Raw genomic sequence first — 8,816 nt, forward strand, 5'->3', positions numbered from 1 at the left:
ATGAGTTCCCAACCTGTAGAGAAAAAATAAACTTAAATGCCCAAATGAAGTTAAAAGGGGGAAGGGAAATAAGATTATTATCCTCCAAATAAAATGATATGAGGAATTCATATATATATATATATATATATATATATGTCTCAGTAATAACAGTCAATGTAATGAAATAACCCATTGTTGGTAAACATCAGCTTAAATTTTTAAAAAATCAGCTACATGTTGCCTACACACTATACACACTTAAAATGTGAGGATATGGACACACTCAAAATGAGTCAAATAAGTTATACCAAAGGTACATGAATAAAAACAAACCACCAAATCTATACTAGCATCAGAAAAAATTAAATACTAAATCAAACATGTTTATAAAGGATGAAGAAAACTCACAACCTCTTTTACAAGTGGGAAAAACTTATGAGGAAGATACAGTTATCACAAAATTGTGGGTACCCAACAAAGTAAACGCAAACACATAAAATATAACATAGTTTATGATGTTCTGGTTGCTTCAGAATATGAATTAATGTACATGTATCATTTATCAGGGTCACAGTTACATCTGATTCTCAACAGGAACTTCTGTGACAGTAGCCACTAATAGTAACTCTATGAAACTTTGTCTAAATATATATTAAACTACAGAATAAATTTAAAGGTTATTCACAATCAGTTAAAACAATCAGCCTCAAGAAGCAAGGTGGTGGGGGGCTGGGGATTTAGCTCAGCAGGCAAAGCGCCTGCCTGGCAAGCGCAAGGTCGTGAGTTCGGTTCCCGGTACCAGAGAAAAACAAAAAAAAAAAAAAAAAAAAGAAGCAAGGGGGAAAAAAACCAATATAAACTCTCTTCTGCTCAGTCCATGTATCCAGCCTCTGCCTCCTCCTTGCCCACAGCGAAGGCATCTGCAGGTCCAGACCTCCCCACACTGCTAGGACAGGGCGGACTCAGGCAGAAAGCAGCGAGCGTCTCTGCTCAGCGCATACCTGCTAGCTCGGCACTGTGATGCTCACTACCAGTAAAATTTGCCATCCTCACTCTTTTGCCTGTTCTTACAGATCTACTTCCAAAGACATTATTAATTTTATCTCCTCATTGATGCTTTTTAAATAATTAACTACTAGATTTCTGAGCAGTCCCTGAACTCTGGTCAGTGTGCCCACCTGCCAAGTGTGAGAGCTCATTTTTTTTCCACTGGCCAAATCAGCGAAAGGTTACAGAAATACATTTTAGAAGCTGTAATTGGACAAAAAGAGCTGTCTCTGTCGGCACGGCAGTGGGTCAGATCCCCTGGTTTCTGCCCTCTTGCTGTGGGGGGAGACCTAGGGCCTGTGCCTGCCAGGTACCTGTGTGCACCTGCCAGTCCCCATGCCTGCCAGCTGCAGCACTAGACCTCTATACTAATTCCAGCCCATCAGCGACTCTGCTGTGAGCGTTGCCCCGGCCTCCACCACAGGTAGTGTCTAATCTACCGCTCAGTGAAGTGATAAGTTCATTGAATTCCTAACACAAAACATCTGCCCATGCCAACCCTGACCTAGAAGCCACAGGAGATCACAGCATGAATGAAACCTGTTTGCACTAAGCTGTACAATAGGAAACTATCGGGGTACCTGCAAGACAGATTGACAATGAACACAAATAAGAATGTATGCTCTGGTAACGTTTTTTCTCATCCTCAGACTTTAAGTCCTGATTTACAAGATACAGCTGTTATTGCCTGAACATTATTCTATACATTTGCATTACTGTTCAGGAAAACACTGGCAGTTGCCACTTTATTTAAATGATAATTAGAGGGCTACAGCAATTTTCGAAGCAATAATTTTGAATGCCGCAGATCTGCCAGCCTTTCCCTTAACATGGCCCCCATGCCGAAACAGTCCTGGTAGCCTACAGACTTCCATCTCCCACTGTGCAGGCTTCTCACCAGGCCGTCACCTCTGCTGCAGGAGAGACGGAAGTGCCCCTGCTCACACACGCAGTTACCTGCCTTCAGGAATCTTCTGATCTCCCCCAGTGCGTCCCTGGATCCATGGAACTAGTGGCTTCATTCTCCAAGTGAAGTGGCGGCCTCCAGGTTTTACTTCTTTCTTTTCGTATGATTGATTAGTGAATATATTTCAAAGCCTTGTGAGTCTTAAAGTTAATTTAATAACAAAATTAGCAGAGCCTGGGCATGGAGTCAGGGACAGCGGTACATCTTTCTGGGAGAGGTGGGGTGATGGATCTGGGTCATTGTGTGTCGTAGTTCCAACCTCCTGTGGCTGGTAGTACAAAGTGCTACCATTGGCACTGCCTCTTGGTAAGTGGATGTCAGACTGGGTGGGTGCACTGCTAATAATGTGCTTGAAGCAACTGTTGTTCTCTCACTGGAAATGATACTGATGTTTTGCATGTTATGAATCACCATGAACTTGTCTGCAGAAGGTCTCTGAGTACAAAGGGAAGGGCTTTGCCCCATCATTTCAAGCAAATCTGTGTTGCCACTCTAGGGCATAGCAGGGCTTTTCTCATGCTTGAGACTATCTGGTTGATCAAGATTACTTGGGTTCCCAAGGCTGGAATGGTTGCAACAATTTTCTTGCTCTTGAGAGATGTTTTTGCAGATTTGTGGGATAGAATTTCATCTTCCTTGAGGTCACTCTCTGCAGTGCTGCTCTTATTTTTCTGCGGATGGGAAACAGCTGAAGGAAAAACTGGCCCAATATCATCAGGATAGGGTGTCTGAGGCTTGCAGGAAGACAAGCTTGTGTACACTTCATGGCCAGGAGCCCAGTCAGGGCTTTTGCAGAGGTCACCGCATGGCCATACCTGAGCAAGTGAAAGGCACCTGCTAGGGCTGGAGCAAGGGGCGTCCGGCTCAGAAGATTTTCTCCCCAGCAAAAAATAGGTGGCTGAGATTTCATCACACGTCCTTTCTAAAAGAGATTTTGGGATTCTTTTGTGGAATCCTGTGGAAACCACGACATTTATTCTTTTTGATTCTGAGATGTTTAGCTCTTGTTCAACAAATGGTTGAAGTTCATCTCTCTCATATCCTACATTTATCCATTTGTGTCTCATGATCTGTTTTAAAGTGTCAGGCTTCTTTGGTTCATGATAAGGAAGCATTTGAGAAACTCTTTACAGTCTCTGGATATGTATGGAGGAATTTCACATCTCCCTGTGATGACGCTGGCCCTCACTTCCTTCATGTTTAGTCCATTGAAAGGAGTGACACACTAAGTAGAGTGCAGAACCCCATATCAAGGATCCACACACCACTTTCCGGACCTTGGTACTTCTTGCCCAGGATGAACTCTGGTGCTGCATGTGCAGGACTGCCGCAAGATGTTTCTAGTGACTTGCCAAAAGTAAATTCTGTGCTGAATCCAAAATCTGCTAACCAGATGTTCATGTCTCCTTCTCTCAGTATATTCTCTGCCTTCAGGTCTCTGTGGGCTGTCCCTTTAGCATGGCAGGATTGCACCACAGACAGGATCTGTGGAAACTTAGCTCTTGCTTCTCCTTCATGTAATCCCCTATGGCTCACCAAATATTCATACATCTCACCACCTTTTGCATATTCTGTTATCAAGTAAGATGCTTTTTCAGCTTCTATAACTTCAAACAACTGGATTATATTGGGATAGTTTAAAATCATCATGATTCTAACTTCTCTGAGAAACTCCTCGAGTCTTGCGGAATTCAACAGTCATTTCTTGACTATATTCATTGCAGTTTCAGGGTCTGTGATGGTGTGTTTGCTCAATCTCACTTTTGCATAACTCCCATCCCTGATTATTTCCAACAGTCTGCAGTTTCCTATGAGATGCTGATGTGACGCTGCTGGTGTGGAATGAGGGTGCTGTCTGTCATACTAGGAAGCAACAAGCACCTGACAAGAGGAGGTCTCTCACCACAAAAGGAAGAGTTCAGCTCCATCATTTCAACCAAACCTGTACTGCCACTATAGGGCATGGCAGGGCTTTTCTCATGCTCAGGAATATCTGGTTGATTGGGATCACTTGGATTTCCAAGTATGGAACTGGTTGCAACTATTCTCTTGCCCTGGACTGCTGCTATTCTTGAAGATTTGTGGAATGGAATTTCATCTTCCTTGAGGTTACTCTCTGCGCTACTGCTCTGATTCTTCTTTGAATGGGGGACAGCTGAAGGAATAGCTGGTCCTGCATCATTAGGGTGGGGTGTCTGAGGCTTGCTGCAAGACAAGCTTGTGTGCACTTTGTGGCCAGGAGCCCAGCCTGTGATTTTCCTGAGGTCACTGCCTGGCTGCACCTCACCAGTGAAAGGTGCCTGCAAGCACTGGAGCAAGGGGAGTCCAGCTCAGAAAGTTCTCACCCCGGGGAGAACAGGTGGCAGAGTTTTCATCACATTTCCTCTCTGAAAGGGGTCCATGCAGTTCTTTTTCTGAGAATTCCATTATGGTCATCATATTGTGGTCATTACTGTTGTTAGGCCTGGGGTGTTTAGCTCTTGTTCAACAAATGGTTGTTCATCTCCCACATGTGCTTCTGTCCTTCATGACGTCATCTAGACTGACACGCTGCTGCTTGGGATGAGGACAAGGAATCGCTTCAGAAACTGCTCACAGTCTGCGGAGAGGGAGAAAGGGATTCTGTATCTCCCCGCGCACACCTTTTCCCTTACCTGCTTCAGATTACTTCCTTGGAAGGATCGACCGCTCACTAGATTGTACAGCACCACCCCGAGACTCCACACATCGGTTCCGCCCCTGGCGCTCGCGGCCTAGGTGAATCTGGGGCTGCATATGCAGCAGCCACAATGCGCATCCAGTTTGTTGCCCACAGTCAGTTTAGTGCTGAATCCAAACCCTGCCAGTTTGAGGTTCGTCGCCTCATCTAACAATGTTTGCCAGGTGCTCAGGTCCTGTGGGCTGTACCCACGTCACAGCAGGATTACACTGCAGATAGAATCCATCAAAGCTTAGCTCTTGCTTCTCTTTCATCCATTTTTTCCAATAGTAACCAAATAGTCACACATTTTACCACCTTTTGCATATTCTGCTACTACATAGAAAGTTTTCTCAATCTCCATGACTTCGAACAGCCGCACTATGTCTGGGTGGTTTAACATCTTCTTTAGCTTTATTTCTGTGCAGCTTCTGGAGTCTTTGTGTACTCACCAGAGTTCTGTCAGTTATCCTCACGGCAACCTCGCGCTTGAGAGGACGAGTCTGGCTCTTTCGTCTTTGCATAGCTCTCTTGTGGAGGGTTTGCAACATTCTGTATTTTCCTACTTCAATTTCTTCTTCCACACAGGAAGACAAGGGTTTTCTAAGAGCTCCAGAGCATCCTGTTCCAGAGGTTTCTTCTTGTAGCCTGATTTGTCATTTTCCTGATAATAATCTTCAGTATCCAGTTGGTAGGCGTCTTTGGATGTTTTAAGAGAATAAAGGCAAGCATGCAAATTTACTCTAATTTGCAAAATAAACGCCTAATAAATAAGATAGTCAACTAATAAGTATAGTAAATAATAAACACAACAAATTAACAAATAAAAAACATAGTATGCTAATAAATACAATAAATATAAACTAATGAATATAATAAATGATAAGCAAAATACATTAATAAAGAATAAACATAAGCTAATAAATATAATAAACATAAACTAAAATATATTAAATAATAAACACAAAAAACTAATAAATAATAAATGATGAGCCAATGAATACAATAAATTTAATAAAGTAATAAATACAATAAAAAGCTGTCCTGCTATACTTGGCAGGATTAGGAGGGGGAAGGCTGGGGAAAGATAGAGGAGAGGAGGGGAGGGGAGGAAAGTGGAGAGGGGAAACAGCGGGAAGGGAAGCAATGGTAAGACAAAGGCTGGAACAGAAAGGGAAAAGTAGGTCCAAAAGTAACTACAAAAGCCTTCTGCAGGAAAAGATGCTCACCCAGTTGAAATTATCCATCTGGATAAGTCACAGGGTTGAGGGCAAGTGAGCAGTCTCCTCTTTTCTAGTATACTCGTTCTAGAATCTACCTTTTTCAATGCCATCTTAAGGGTTCTGACAGCATAAAGAGATGGGGGAGGGGAGCAGGGGCAGAAGGTGAAGGATGGAGACAGAGGAGGTGGAAGAGAAGAATTAGATGTGTCATGTACATATAATAACTTTCTTTGATGAATGTAATCATTTTGCTCTGCTAACATGTAGCAATAAAGATAAAATTGTTTAAAGAATACTTCTATAAAATCCTGGGATCAAAACTTCTGTGTTCAATTTACACAATTTTCCTAGTAAACTGCTATGAGAATTTTTGACACCTGAGGATACAATATTGAATTAGACTTTTTAGGTAGCAAGTAACATGAAAAACTCAAGCTAATTCAATTCTAGAAAAGAATATTTTGTCATAGATTGCTCGATTAAAATGAAAGAGAGAGCTTTGAAAAGAAAAGGCACTTAGGTAGCACCAGGGTTCTTCATAGCAGCAACTAAGTTCAGTCTCTTTGAAACACCAATGGACAAAATAGCACATCATCTTTCATTTCCTTTACATCACTTTTAAAAATACCATGGGATAGGCATTCTAATGTGCCTGCTCCTTGCTGGCAGATGATGGGGCACCATGACAACCCCAGGGAGAAGTACAAGACAGGGGCAGAGATAGCTCCTGAAGCAGGAGAGAGGCGCTGTCAGCAGGAGAGGAGTGTCTGTGGAGGAGCACTCTCAACAGATGCCAATGACAGAAAGGCAGGCTGGAAGGTAGCTATTGGTTGTCAGTATATTGTACCTTGGAAAAAGTGTCCCAAGGACAGAATAACTGAAGGCAGGTTAAGGCATTTAATACACAGTCTGTAATTTTTAAAGAAGGGGAAAAAACTCAGACAAAGGGAACAACACCGGTGACTGTAAAGAGACAGAAGAGAAGGTTTTAAGATGGAAATACATTCTTGAGGGTAGGTGTTTTATGAAGGAAATACGTAGATAATGCTGGAAAGTGAGCTTGGGGCAGTTGTGGGAGAACAAGTTGAGGAATGAATTTCCTTCGTCCTGTGGGAGTGGTTCACTCTTGGTCTTTATTGGCAGCAGTGTGTAGCAGAGGGGTTGAATTGTAGAGAGAGAAATGGGGAAAATACTAAACAGGCGATTAGAGGATGTAGAGTAGAACGTGGCAAGCGATCAGCAAAAGGTCAGATCTGACACTGAGATTCCAAGGCAAGAAAATTCTCGAGACAGAGCAATGATGTTGGGACGCAAGGAAGATACTCAGTCCTGGAGACATCTGTGCGTGAAATCACTGAGAGACAAAAGGAAAAGAGGCACAAAGACAAATGTAACTATGGACCTAAATTCATAGGACAAGAAGGTAATGTCTTGTTCCATTTTGTGCTGCTATTACAAAGTGCTTGAGCCTGCGTCATTTATAAAAAGCAGGTGTGGCGTCTGAGAGTCCTTTGTCAAGGGGGCCAGCAGGCTTGTGTCAGGTAAGAGTCCAGTCTGCGTCAGAGATGCACTTCGGACACTGTGTCCTCCAGGGGAGAGTAATGCTGTGTTGTTACATGACAGAGGAGTGGAAGAGCTGAGCGAACCCACTCCAACCTTTTATTAAGCCAGTAAACCACATGAAGGTGGGTCCCTTAGGGCCACTCATCTCTGGAAAGTCCCACTTTTCAGTGCCATTGCACTAGATAGTGAATTTCAGTGAGTCTTGGAAGGCAGAAACCAACACTGAAGGAAGGACACGCTGTTTTCCCTTCAGAGAGAAGTCCTTTCTAGGTTTGGTTCTCTTTAGGGCGCAGATGACTCAGATTGGTGGCGTTGTCAGGCGATTGTGACACTGTACATCGTCCTGCGTTCCTGAGTGTTGGCTTTTTCCAATGGAATTTAGAAGAGTAGTTGTCTTAATGTAACTGTTCACTAGCTTTTGATTCTTCCTGGCAATTGGTCATTATTCAGTGCTTGAATAAGCCCTATTTCCTAAGGTCAGACAATTACTTCAATATTCCAAGGACTTTGGGTTAGAAAGAGCTACAATATATGAAGTGAACAGGCATCTCTTCTCAATGTTCTCCCAGTTATGCCTGCTTCTTTTTTGTACTCTGCTCAAACAGGTAAAAAACTGGAATTTGGCCCATTTTACCTGTGATACCTGAGCAACAGTGACATCACCTTCTCCTTAGCATAGTGATACATAAAACAAACAGCCCTTCCCCATGAACTGTTCAAAGTTAAGTACCTGGAAAGTTAGAAAATTTCAAAGAAAAGAAGAAAACATCAAAACTGAGCAAAAACAAACAAATACTACCATCAAATCAAAGAATGTCATTGTTGTTTTCACAAGTGTTCCAGAGGCTTGTTTTGTAGTGAAGGACAATTTTGGCGAAATTTACCTTGAATTCCCTACATTGACCAAAACCCAAGGGGATGCCAACCATAGAGGTTAACAGAGCCAAAGAAAGAAAAGTCATTTATGGATAGTGAATTATACTGAATTAGTTACTTTACTTGATTCAGCGGTGCAAGCAGAAATAAAGTCCCCTTTATACGCAAGACCATGAGGGCAAATACGTTTTTATTTATTTTTATTTTTTTTTATTTTAAAGAGCATAGTACATGAGAAAGAAACAAACAAAAAATAGAACAGTAGCAGCATACCAGTATCACAAACATAAACAAATCAAAGCAAGAACATTTAAAGTGATACAGGGTCTCATGACAAATAAATACAAATCAACAGCGGTTGTTACATTGCATATCGCTATCCTCAACTACATTGCTCAGATTACCAGATGTAAGAATGAAAGATTGATCAAACTATTAAAGAGGATAAGAAAATAATTAT

The 8,816-nt window shown here is 42.2% G+C and overlaps 1 pseudogene; it reads right to left on the reverse strand.

Annotated features, from left to right (window-relative positions):
• Positions 1–2,460: 2,460 nt before the first annotated feature.
• On the reverse strand, positions 2,461–5,218 carry LOC102014995 (annotated as a pseudogene).
• Between the last annotated feature and the right edge of the window lie 3,598 nt (positions 5,219–8,816).

This window comes from Chinchilla lanigera, unplaced genomic scaffold (genome assembly GCF_000276665.1).
Source record: "Chinchilla lanigera isolate Chin_1 unplaced genomic scaffold, ChiLan1.0 scaffold00011, whole genome shotgun sequence".
NCBI lineage: Eukaryota > Metazoa > Chordata > Mammalia > Rodentia > Chinchillidae > Chinchilla > Chinchilla lanigera.